The sequence below is a fragment of the Centruroides sculpturatus genome, unplaced genomic scaffold (assembly GCF_000671375.1).
Source record: "Centruroides sculpturatus isolate CEXI.00-Female unplaced genomic scaffold, Cexi_2.0 scaffold2082, whole genome shotgun sequence".
Classification (NCBI taxonomy): Eukaryota; Metazoa; Arthropoda; class Arachnida; order Scorpiones; family Buthidae; genus Centruroides; species Centruroides sculpturatus.
In genome coordinates, this window is record NW_019386302.1 from 16,865 (window position 1) to 29,475 (window position 12,611).

The following is a 12,611-nucleotide window of genomic DNA, read 5'->3' on the forward strand; positions in this document are numbered from 1 at the left end:
AATCAAAGTTTTTCTTTGTTAACGGTCATAATAATAATACAATTATGTAATCAAGGTATCGCGAATATTTAGGAAAATCATCAATAATTGATAATCGATAAGATTACATGAAATTTTTCCTATATAAAATGCTTAGAAGATATTTCGCTAGGTAATTCGTGAATTTTAGAAATGAGTCATAGTTATTTGTCTAGAATAACAGTATATATTGAATTTATTTATATTATTAATTCTACTATTTCATAAATTTTATTATTATTATTCAACTGTATGAAAATATGTGGATAATATTTTGATTTAAATCTAGAAAAATTTTTACACAAACGTTTTGTATTAAAAATATATTGTTTTATAGTGGTTTTCTTAAAAATTTATAATTTTCAATGAGGTGTATGTGTAATTTACGCATCGGAAAATAAAAACCTCTATCGTTTGCATAATTACTTATAGATATTCATCATAGATGTCAACTGTAAGAAGAGAAAATGCCGTTCTGCTCTTATAATATTTTAAATGATGCTGGCTTCCAAAGTTGATTGGTCTCTTAGACTTCACGCCCGTGATACCGACATTATTGTGTTCTCATGCATTGCTTGATTTACGTTTATTATCGCAATTCTTGTTAAATTTTTATGCAAAATTACTTTAAATACGTGATGATTGAAGGGCATTAAAGTCGGAGCTGTATTATATAATATAACACGCAAGAACAATTTTATTAATTAAAACAGATAAAAATTCAGAATTACAATTTATTTAAGAAAAATTCTCTCGCATCGACTTGTCATGTTTGGTAAATTGTTTATTTTTGATATGCTAAATGATGAATCAAGTATTAAATTACTGATTTTCTTCACTCTGCTAAGAGGGAGGTAAGAGTCCTGTGACTGTTTTCTTTGACTATGTCGACAACAATTTTATTTAATGTTAATCCTTGAAATTTGTGGAATGTAAGAACGTAAGCAATCGATAACAGGAATTGTTTTCTTAAACAATCTGTATCACTATTTTTCCATCTAAACACAATAGGAAAGTTTGTAAAACAACCATTTAAATAAACAAATGATAATGGTAAAAATTAATTCTAAAAACTGAAAAAACGACATTTATTTTCTGTAGTCCGAACTTTCATTTAAATCAGTGCTAGATTATTTGTATGTTTCCAACTAAGTATAATACGCGGGTGCGGATAAATAAACATTTGAGAAAAGACATGGCTGCAGCCATTCGTATGACCACTCTCTCATTATATTCTCTCAATGCCACACGAACGACACAAGTTATTTATTTCTACGGCTGTGTATCATTTAATGAAAAATGCCAACATTACAACGAGAGAGTTTAAAAACGGCTTACAATTTAAAAAAAAATAGAAATTTTGCGCCCTTTTCTCGTGCTTTAAGAAAAATTTAAAAATTCTATCAACAAAAGCACGGGGATTTTATTAATAGAAATACCATGTATATGTTTCGTTCTCCTTAGCGTTAAAGTTAACTTCCCGAACATTTTATTAATAATTGCATTATTTTATTTTTTAAAATAAAATAAAATGCGCACTACTTTGTAATATGTCATTAAAACTAGGGTTGCTCAAACGGGATCCCGGGATCCCGTTTGNACTAACAAGCAGGTTTACAATTAATAAATACAAATGTATTCTGACAGTTTATGAGTTAATTATAATTTCTATTTGCAAAATTTCTTTAATCTTAACAGTTAACACTAAATAAGAAAAACTAGGGTTGCTCAAACGGGATCCCGGGATCCCGTTTGAGCAACCCTAGTTTTTCTTATTTAGTGTTAACTGTTAAGATTAAAGAAATTTTGCAAATAGAAATTATAATTAACTCATAAACTGTCAGAATACATTTGTATTTATTAATTGTAAACCTGCTTGTTAGTTTTTTAAATTTTTGCTCGTTATGGCATGTCACAAATGGTCAATAATCAATACGTAGCTTATTTGTGTCAGCATGTGAAAATTGTTTACTTGTCAGAACCTGTAATATCTGGAATAATTGTGCTTACGCTGTCTTAATTTTTAACCACTCCCGCTAGCTTCAATAACTGCGTAATTCCAGGTTGTGCAAATTGGGCAAGGATACAAACGAGTAAGAAGTCTGCAAGTATGAAGTTTTTCTTCATAAAGCTGATTATTAAAGACAAACGAACTGCCGAATTAGTGGGCTATAAGCTTAATATTTCTATTAAAGCAGCCGAGGTAGACAAATCAAGAATACTAGAAACCAAAAGTACTAATACAATCTGTAAAACGAACTAGAAATCTTCCAGGCTACAGGTATCTTCTCTTCATAACACGATTACACTGACATCAATTGAATCGGGAAGGGCATTCTCGGTAGCAGAACTTTTCATTACTAAAATAAGAATCAGATTGAATGATGGGAGTATTGACTATATTTGCTTTTTAAAATCTTATTATAAAAATTTACAATAATATTTTGTATTATGTTTTATTTAATAAACGAAAATTACTTTTTAAGTTAGAAGTTTGATCTAAGTTTATTTATTTAAATTTTCAACTCAATTCAAAGCATTTTGTTGTTGTTATATGCGATTTCCAGCAAACTATAATAAATTTTTTCTACTTGTGAAAATTTCTACGTAATTCAAAGGCAATTTTTAATATACAGTAGACCCCTATAACGCGGGTTCCTATAATGCGAATTCCTATAACGCGGCGAAAAAATTGCAACAGTATTCGTATAAAGTTGCTAAAAGAGACTCGTAAAACGCGGTAAAACGTCATCGCCGACTCGTGTCACGACAGCATTGGTCGAATCCGGACCAATAGTAGACGAGCAGCCGAACTACTTACAGAGTACAGACAGTTTAGGCGAGTAAGTTGAGTTTACTATCGTCTGTACAGTATATAAATTAGGTACTGTAAGTCTAATACAGTGCTGTAATTTTATACATTTCTTGTGAAAAAAAACATTTCTTATTCAACGGCCATAAAATTATTTCTATTAATGATGTCGCCAAAGTTCAGCGAATTTTTCGCAGAAAAATAAATTATTAGAAAACGCGGCCGCAGTTTGGTGCGCCGCTTCCCGACGAAAACAAGCTTAAGCAATGGCGTCGTCGAACGGTGCACACTCGGTAAGTAATCCTACAATTTTTGTTTATAGTATAGTTTATACGGATTATTTTCAAAAAATTATACGTGTTTTGAAAATGTTGAGTCGAATTAGTCTAGAATCGATTAATTTTATGGAATAAAACCTTTCAAACAGCCGTAGTCCGTAAATTGCGCACGTGCCGGGCCGTGATTGGCTCATGTATTTAAGGACTCGTAAAACATGACTTTCATAAAGGTGGCCGAGTGGACTCCGTCTCCGCTTAATGGTGGTGACCAGACCCTAAACACCGGAGTTCGATGGGGGGCTCGCGCCTCACTCGGAGCTGGCAGCGGGGTTCGCGCCTCAGCTGGCAGCGGCAGTTTTTCCGGATTTTCCTCCTTGTCAATGACGCTTGAATAGGCGCCAGCTTTCCCTCCAAGTCCTCCCGGAAGGCATTCTATCTCTCCTTCTCGTGTGGGTCGTTTCCTATAAGGCCGGCTTTGGTCGCTTCGTGACCTCTCTCCTGTCTTCCTCGGATTGGTGGCTTCGATAAGGTCGCCTCTTCGGTCGCTGTGCGATCATTTCCTCTGTTTCTTCGGAGTGAAAGGCGAGAGCTGCAGCACTCCACTATCGTCAATGACAATGAATGCATGAATGAATTTCATAAAGAACGGAACGTATCTACCGTGTTACAGGGAGGACTGTATTTCCGTTTGTATAATAACAGATTAAATTTGGATTTTAAAAATATTTTGCGAATCTCTTATATAAATTTCATTAAATTTATAGAGATCGATAGAGAAATTTAATGTAAATATTAAACGCATTACATTTACGAACTGTATGTTATGAAAAAAAAAACACAGATAAGCACGAATTTACAAATTCTTGCTTATCTATATTTAGTCATATAATATGAAATTTTAATTAAAATTACCAATTATGTTAAATTAGACTGTGTTTACTTTATGATTATAAAGAGAATTAACTTTAAAAATCAATAGAACTACCGCTACGTTTACATTATATGAAGTTCTAAATCGATAGATGAACATACTGTACAGTACATCACAGCTTTCTAACCAACATCAGAAACTATTGGTCTTTTCATGTTGAAATAATTTCCTTAAATGCAATATGTTTGAACAACTACACGGACTACAATTAGCTCTGTCGAACTATATGCAAATTTTCGGATTATACTCAAACATAAAGGAAGATTGTCATTTGTACCTAAAAATATTTACGAAATCGTACAGTTTGTCGATTTTCATGATGTTTATTTACATAACAATTGAATATTTCTTAGTTGTACTTAATTTACAATATTCAGATTTATATCTTATGTCTAATTTCGTAAAATTTTGGAAAGAAGAATCCGCTCTTATCGCTTCGACAATTTGTTCTGGTATTGCATTTGTCATTGTTCTTCTCTTTAATTTCTTATTTAAAAATACAATGAAACAATTAACTTCATTTATAAATATTTTTAAAAGTATGAAGTGTTTAAGAAAATTCGAGGATAAAATAAATTCTATTATATGTCGTCTAATAAGTTTCTGGATCCCTTTGGCTTTTACAGTTATCCTTTCATTCGCTATAATTGTCGCCATGATAAGTTTAAACTGGAAGTTCCTAATTTATTTTCAACTTGGCGCAAACTTGATACAATTAATTTTTGTTACAACAACTGATTCTCTTCTTATAATTTGTGGAATTGGATCAGTATTTTCGGCCATCTTTGCGTTGGCCATTATGTTGCTTATTATATATTTTGCAGAGTTAGTAATTATTGAAGATATTAACAAAAGCATAAAAGAAAACAACGATATTTCATTTCCAGCAATTTTTGAATTATATCTTACATTATGCAAAATTGTTACCAAGTTAAACGAAATATTATCAACTCTCATTTCGTTTGGAATTCTTATCTTTTTTAGTCTTACAGTTTTCGTATTATATGAATTAATTTTCCAAGTTTCTTCGGAAGAATCGTTTTTCTTTTGCATTGTGGTCATTTTTGTAGTGTTTACCCTTCTTTGTTTGGCATTGAAAGTATTTGCTTTAATTTTTCGGCAGGTAAGCGCATTGAAATGTTTAAATTTTATAAATTTATTTTACTCTTTTGATGAAATGTTATTTATAGGTGCAAACGTATCGAAAGATGTTATTGAGGATGATGTGCATTGCTTCAAATTCAAAAGATTGTATTTTGGTAAAAATATTAAATTTTTTTTTAAAGTGTAATTTAATGCTAAGAGAGTAACATTTTAAATTTTATTAAAATGACTTATAGCTTGCATTTACAAATAGAAATATTGCTATGTTATTCTATATTTGTATAAATATGTATATTTGATTTTATAGAATGTCTAATTTTATAATGTGTTAAATTTGGCAATGTGGGATACAATGAAATTATTATTATTTTACTAATATTTTTCGTCTTTTCTTTTTATATTTTGTTCTCGAGTTAAATAACAATTACTATGGTTGTTGAAATATTGAATATAAATATGGTTTGCTTGCAAAATCCGCGCGAGCGAAGCCGCGGGTAACAGCTAGTATNTTTATTTCTAATATGTTATAAGAGACTTCTATAATTAATATATCTTATTAATTAGAAGTCGTATTGCATGACCTCTAATGAGGGACAGATAGCATGTTAAACGAGAGAAATGAGTAATTAGCACGATGTTTTTATCATTTAAAATATTATTTATAATATTCAATATATGGTGTGAAGGACGTTGCGATTAAAGGTTAACTCTAATGCTCTGGAGTTCCCAGTATGGTATCTGGGCGTCAAAAAAATTTGAGGAAGGTTATGCGGAAAGGTTTTCCCTGACTTCATATTTATTGATACATGCTTCACATTGCTATCGCACCTGTAGTGTTTGCATAGATTCATTTTTATGTACTGTACCACGCCTTTTACGAGTTACTTTATTAACTGTCGTATTGAAGTCATATTTACATAGATAAACACAACTTTGTTTATTTTAAATATTTAACCTTCTTTCATTTTCGAACTGTTTGTTATAAGTAATAAATATTTCCTGCTTTTTAAATTAATTACTGATATTTTCACTTATTTTTATTAAATAATCTTACCTTCATTTATTTTGATATACAAGGAAAAGCAACCAAATGACTACTTTTAAGCATATTTAAAAATTGAGTAACGTTTATGGAAAAGTAATTCTACACGTAATAATTAAAAATTTTTGACTGCAGTTTCTAGAAAATAATAAATCAATTTTAAGTTGTTTTATTTATCGGATGCAAACACATTGGAAAGGATGTGTTGCTTACAGGAATCTCACACGTTTCATCATGGTTCAAAGTGCGATTCTTTTAAGAAATTAGTGATAAGAATATAAAATTAGTGATATATTTTTATGAATAATTTTGTTAAAACAATACGAATATTAGCAAGAAAGAAGTAAATGAGTAAACAAGTACTAAAATAAACAATTCGATAGTAAAAAAAATGTAAGGCTTTCTTATCTATAAAAATAAAAACTGAAGCATATGAAAATGAATCTTTTAAAAGTTTCTTAAAACAATCTCATGGGGATGGTCTGTTGAGAATATGTAGTGACCCATCTCTCAGCATGTGACTGCCCTTATCGGATTAACTTCTCTCAATGTACTTCATATGTACTGTACAGTACAATACGTAAAATTATTAAAGATTATATTAAAATATAAGAAATAAACAAAGTCAAATATTTAGGTCAGATTTAGGGGAGATCGGGGCAAGATCGGCATGTTAAGCTTCACTTAAATTTTGTGTAATAAATACTGCTGTAAACTGAAAAAAAAGCTTTGCATATTGTCTATTGGAATGTTACCTTACTATAGAACTGGTTAAAATCAGTTTGGAAATAAAAATAATTAAAATAATTACAACTTTACAAGAAGAGAGAAATTGACGAAGTTGCCCCGGGTATAGGGGCAAGATCGGCAACTTCTCTCTTTTTGTAAAGTTGTAATTATTTTAATTATTTTTATTAAAGTTGCCCCTGGTATAGGGGCAACAGTAATGGGGCAAGATAGGCACGTATATAAAATTATGTTATTAACAATGTATAAGTTGGAATTCACTATTAAAACAAAGAAATACAAATCCAACACCCATTTAATATTATTACAACGAAATGCAAGTTCAAAGACATATATACATGAATAACAAATGCAAACATGTTTTCATTTATCATCTGTTTGATTTTTATCCTTTGCTTCTAATGTGGCTTTATGTTGCCGATCTTACCCCGCTAGTCATGATTTCGAAACATTAAGTACAACCCTGAGAACAGAATGCCAAGCCACGATCTGGCCACGTGAATAAGTTGAAGTTACATCCTTCTAACAGGAAAAGTAACTTTCGTTATCATGGAATTATAACAAAACCTGCCAATTCAATATAAATGGAAAAAAAATATTATATGGAATTGAACGAAAATGAAAATTTGCTTGATAATTCAACTACGCTTGTTGGAGAACAATAAAAACACTACACTCAACAAGCCACCAATAAAACTCAACTGCCTAACCTATAACCAAAGTCTCCTTTTAATTTGTTTTTAAAAAAAAGCGCTTGACAAACTTGCCCCGCATGCCGAAGTTGCCCCGATCTCCCCTACAATTTGACAACGTGAGATGAACACTTACTCATATAGCTATCATTTAGTAATAATACACATACACATACACGTTTATAATTTTCGGGAGTGTAATTTTTGTTAAGTCTCTTAAAAACAAAATTATTTTAGAAATATTTCTCTAATATTGTAAACGTTAGTAAAGTTTTCATATTTTATAACATTATCAATATTAAACACAAAATAATTTTTATGTGATTTATTAATCATACATTATTTTCTAAGGTGTTCATTAATATCGTACTGTATTGTCATCAAAGAGGATTTTATCTAAGTAGATTATTATTCTATCATTATTAATAAAATTTCGATCTCAAAAAATAACAATTATATCAAAAATTTCATTCTAATACTAGAGTCTTAACTCCGTAATATTAAAATTAAATTAATATTAAGTCAAATCTTTAGATCAGATTTACAATTTTTCAACATGAAATAAACACTATACATATCTGTAATGTACACTTCTTTTTGCAATTGTACATCTTTACTTGTAAAAATGAGTTTCGTCTATTTGACTTCATCATATTTTTTAGAGTGCCTTTCTCACGTAGACAGAATAATTTTTTTTTCAATCAGATTTTCAAAGTCAAAATACTTTATTAATTATCACATTTTATTTTTAGTATAGAGTGCGTATTCTGAAAAACACAGAAACATTTTTATAATTTTTAATTATGTAGGCCTATATATTATAAATATAATAATTTATAATTAAGATATATTATATATTATGGGATATGTGATTTTTATATAATTTAGTTGAACTACATGATAAAGGGAACATCATTTCCATTGGGTTTAACAATTTTCTGTGATCATGTAATTACCAATGAAAGTATACTTCAGGTAAATCAATTTTAATTATATTTATTTATAGAAATTTTGGATGATCGATTAATGTCATTTTTCTTAGCTTTATAGTTTCTTCGCATCGATAATTGCATTATTTCTTCAGATAGCAGCATTGAAAAATTAATATCCAAATCTCTCGACTGGAAGTATTATATCAAATTTTTTAATGATTATAGAAATTAGATATATATTTTATTATAGAAATGCAATATAGTATATTCATATGTATATAGAACGCATATGTGATAGTATATCATTAATTAAATTGCAATTGAAAAAATATTTGTTAAAACTTATTTGTGATTCTCTCTAATGTACAGTATTTTTATATTAAGCTAAAAAGTGTAATCTGTAAATCGACAGCCAAGAATGAAAACCTCGTAAGTGATGTTTTTCTGGCTTAAGTCAAGTTTATGTCTTTAAATACGAAAATACACATGGTTCAGCACTAAGAAATTATTAAGGCCAAAGTTTTTAAACTATTTACCGTCTTTTAATTATTTGTTTAGATCCAAACAAATTTTACCAAACCCAAAATTTTAATTGTTTTTTAACTTTCTTTGAAATATTGCAAATTAAACAGTTAAAGGTTTTTCTAGACTATAGAAATATAACTTTGCTTACATATCCTTGTATATCATGTCTCATGGAATGTAAATCATAATTTTTAATTATATTGTAAAATAATAGGTATATATTTATATAGGCTATATAATGACAACACCGATACAATTTCATTCGAAAATAAAATAGATGTACTGTACAAGTAGATATTAATTAATAAAGTGAACGTTTCAAATGATTTATTTGATTTTTTTATCAGAATGATGCTTAAATTTAAAGATATAATTAAGGATATTAAGAATCATTTAATGATATGTATTATAATTTGTGAAATAAAGTGCAATAATAATAATAATAATAACTGAATTGGAGACATCGGTTACGGCAATGCAACATATTTATGCAGTTTTTTTCAGTGTCTTATTAAAGTGTTTATTAGAAATGCACTCATCTGTGAATTGAAGGGCGCCCTCTAAAACATTACAACCAACAAAATTGATTTTTTCCTAAAATTTGCTTATTTATACAGTTACTTGATGACGTTAAGTGAGATTTTTAAACTTTTTTCTTACGTATGAGACGTTGGCAACCACAATTGCGTGTTTTTCAAAGTAATTTATGCCGTTTATTTGTTCGCCGTTTGCCCACATTTGCCCAACAAAAGTTTTCAATTGCCGATTTTTAGACAAAAGTTAAAGCCCATCCAAATTTTGGAGGGCTTTATATAACACCGCACATTCAATTTTTGTTCTTTATTAAGTTTTTGATAAAACAATTTTGATTATGTAAATGAGAGATTTTTAATTGCTATTGTTCTTTATTTTGTTTCTTTCTGAGTTAGTCCTGAAGATTCTTCTGTTGCTCTTATTACAACAATCCCGCTTGTAATCTCATTTGTTTTATTTATTTAAAATATTTTGATGTACAATACATATGTATCACTTCCTTGCTTTATTATTCTGAATACCGACAATAAACTGAATTTTCACGAATGTTCTATTCTAATTTTTAAACTTGTTTAAAAGCAAAAATTATAATTTTTAATTTTTTAAATTTGCTGACTTTTTTTTTTTGGAGTTTAGACTTTTCGTTGCCGATCCCTCGAAAAATGTAAACTCAAGGGACCATGTATGTATACGATGGCAACATGTTACATCAGAGCGCTGACTGTGCAACGAAGTTTTGTAATCTCTGACGAACGCGTGTCATGGAATTTCCGAAATTTGAACCTTTATATGCGCATTTGTAACTTTTTCTTTACAACAGTGTTGACGAAAACCGGAAACTAAATCAACTCACAAACCCTTCTCTTATTTCATCTGCAGGTAATTGTAACTCAATCTGGCCTCGTTAATTCATTTCGTTGTGTAGAATGTTTTTAACTACAATACCTGTTTTCAATGATTTTATTTCTTTTGGAAAGGTTCATATAATATTAAATAATAACGATTGATTGAACAGTCACGTTTTTATTCTTATATTATATTCAATGGACTGCGATTTGAAAAATTCTCACTGTTGTCTGTTGCTGTCTGTTTGTTTTGTGTCTTTCCTTATTCTCGAGAACGGAGTTAAGTAATGAAAGCCGAGGCCAGACATAGAAAGAGAAGGGGCAGTAGGCTACGATTAACTATATACGAACTTCTGACGAAAACCAGAAGTCGCGTTATTTAAATTCAAATGTCACTGTATTCTCTGAAAGCAGTTAGACTGGCACGACTCTATTGCTAACAGGAAAAGTAGACATACAGGGGCTAGACATTACTAATTTGAGGTGAAGAGCACATAATTTAAGTTAAATAAATTAAAAATATAATTAAAAATTGCAGCCCGACATTGTTACAATGTCACAATAAATAATTGCTCGTTATTTATGATATTATCAAAAAATATCAAATAATGATAAACATAACAGAAATATTCTATCACTCCTTTAATTTCTATTATCTTACTATTAGTATATATTATAATTAACTCTACAAATTTTGCGTCTATACAACTTCACATTAGCGTGCCCTCAATCGGTTTATAAAATTCTTTGATTTTGAAATATTCCTCTTTCAATATTAAATTAATCAAATTTTAAAGCTAATCAGGACAGTTCGTATGTTTTAAGGAATCATTAATTAATTATTATGTGTTATAGTTGGGTACATATTCTTGATGTTTAATCGCGCCATTTTATTACTTCTATGAATGTGCAAAATTTTGTTAAAATTAATCGAGTCATTATTTCACAAAACGTGTTTCAGCAATTTGTCAGTTTGAGTTAAGTTCCCTGCTTGTCAATTACGAAATAAACCAGCAAAGAGTTGCTGAAATTTCCGGGCAACATTTAAAATTCATGCAATTATATAGGGACACACTCGTCCATATATATATACAGTAGAGCGTCGTTTATCCGAATCAATTGGAGACTGGGGTTGTTCGGATAACTTATTTTTCGGATAATCGATTATGTACGAAAAAATATATTAACCTATCCCATCCTGAAATTTTTCTCCGTTGCGTGTCGCTTCGCGTTGAATTTTCGTCGATGTTAAGCCTAACGTAAACTTTTTAAAATAATAATCGTGGCTATTGTATCGTTAAAAATTATTTCTTTATTTTGTACAAACAAAATAAATATATTGATAAATATAAAAACAATAAAAAATTATACTTCAGAAGTTAATTTAGTATCAAAAACAAAATATTTGAGTAGCCCAAGACATAGCCAAAGATTGAAGCGCCACAGCACTGGCACAAACTGTCAGAATACATTTGTATTCTCTGGCCATTTAGTTCAAAAAGTATTAGTATATAATTTTTATCTATGGTGATTGATCTTTTTGAAATAATTGGCTGGGGGGAGAGACTTTTGTGACCACCTTGTTGTACAGTACACCTTTTGCATAGTTGAATGGATCTAGCAAAATTATTAGTATTTTCAAGCTTTGTTGTTGAGACTTCATTAGTCATTCAAAAACAGTAAAATTTCAGCCAATTTCACTGAGTGAAAAAACCCGTAAGAATTGTGTGTAGCCCCTTTTTACTCACTATATTAAAATATTAACATAATTATTAAGAATGTAAATATTTCTGATAATTTGTAAATTAAATAAATATTTCCAGTGAGTTTTTAAAAATTTGTTTAGAATATCAGTTTAGTATTCCACATTTTCAAGTTTTCAGTTTAATCATTTTTTTACACTGTTATTAAAATTTATCTAGACAATGATAACCATAGAGAATCATAATTTAAGATTTTTCTAATACAATTTTATCTCATAATTATAAGAAAATATAGACTTCTTTTTCAGATGACTTTCTAAATATTACTTCTGTTTTGCTCTTTGTCATTGTTTTATAAAAAGTGACTCTACAAAAATATTTAAAGATACTTCTGAAGATTCATACCTGTATTATCTGAATATAAAGGAATGGTATCTATATACACTGG

The 12,611-nt window shown here is 29.3% G+C and overlaps 1 long non-coding RNA gene across 1 annotated transcript; it reads left to right on the forward strand.

Annotated features, from left to right (window-relative positions):
- Window positions 1–5,251: 5,251 nt before the first annotated feature.
- LOC111614475 lies at window positions 5,252–8,714 on the forward strand. Its single transcript, XR_002754937.1, has 3 exons — window positions 5,252–5,298; window positions 8,513–8,599; window positions 8,667–8,714. It is a non-coding gene; the product is annotated as an uncharacterized LOC111614475 (long non-coding RNA).
- The last annotated feature ends 3,897 nt before the right edge of the window (window positions 8,715–12,611 follow it).